The 289-nt window shown below is 34.3% G+C and overlaps 1 pseudogene; it reads right to left on the bottom strand.

The window, feature by feature from the left end:
- LOC107740825 (complement C5-like) overlaps positions 1–289 on the bottom strand; it is a 15,039-nt pseudogene that overhangs the window by 1,427 nt on the left and 13,323 nt on the right.

The following is a 289-nucleotide window of genomic DNA, read 5'->3' as shown; positions in this document are numbered from 1 at the left end:
GAGTGAATATGACAATTTTTGTATTATTCCTCACCTCCAGGTATTTTAATAAAGGGGCTCACTATAGCTTTATTGCTCAATCAGCTTCTCAAAACTCCCAAATGCTTGCTCTCCAACATTGCATACTCATGGATGAGGCATGCAGATAGTGATAAAAATTTGAAAAAGGCCGGAAGTCAACAGTAGACATAAATGCCAGAATATTAGTTATTTTATGCATTTAAATGGTTTCATTTGCCATATTTTCTAGTATAAGTGCACTGTGCTCACATTTATTTGTGCATTAAAT

This window comes from Sinocyclocheilus rhinocerous, unplaced genomic scaffold, assembly GCF_001515625.1.
Source record: "Sinocyclocheilus rhinocerous isolate Xijiao unplaced genomic scaffold, SAMN03320098_v1.1 scaffold2330, whole genome shotgun sequence".
NCBI lineage: Eukaryota > Metazoa > Chordata > Actinopteri > Cypriniformes > Cyprinidae > Sinocyclocheilus > Sinocyclocheilus rhinocerous.
This window is presented reverse-complemented; position numbering and strand designations above follow the sequence as displayed.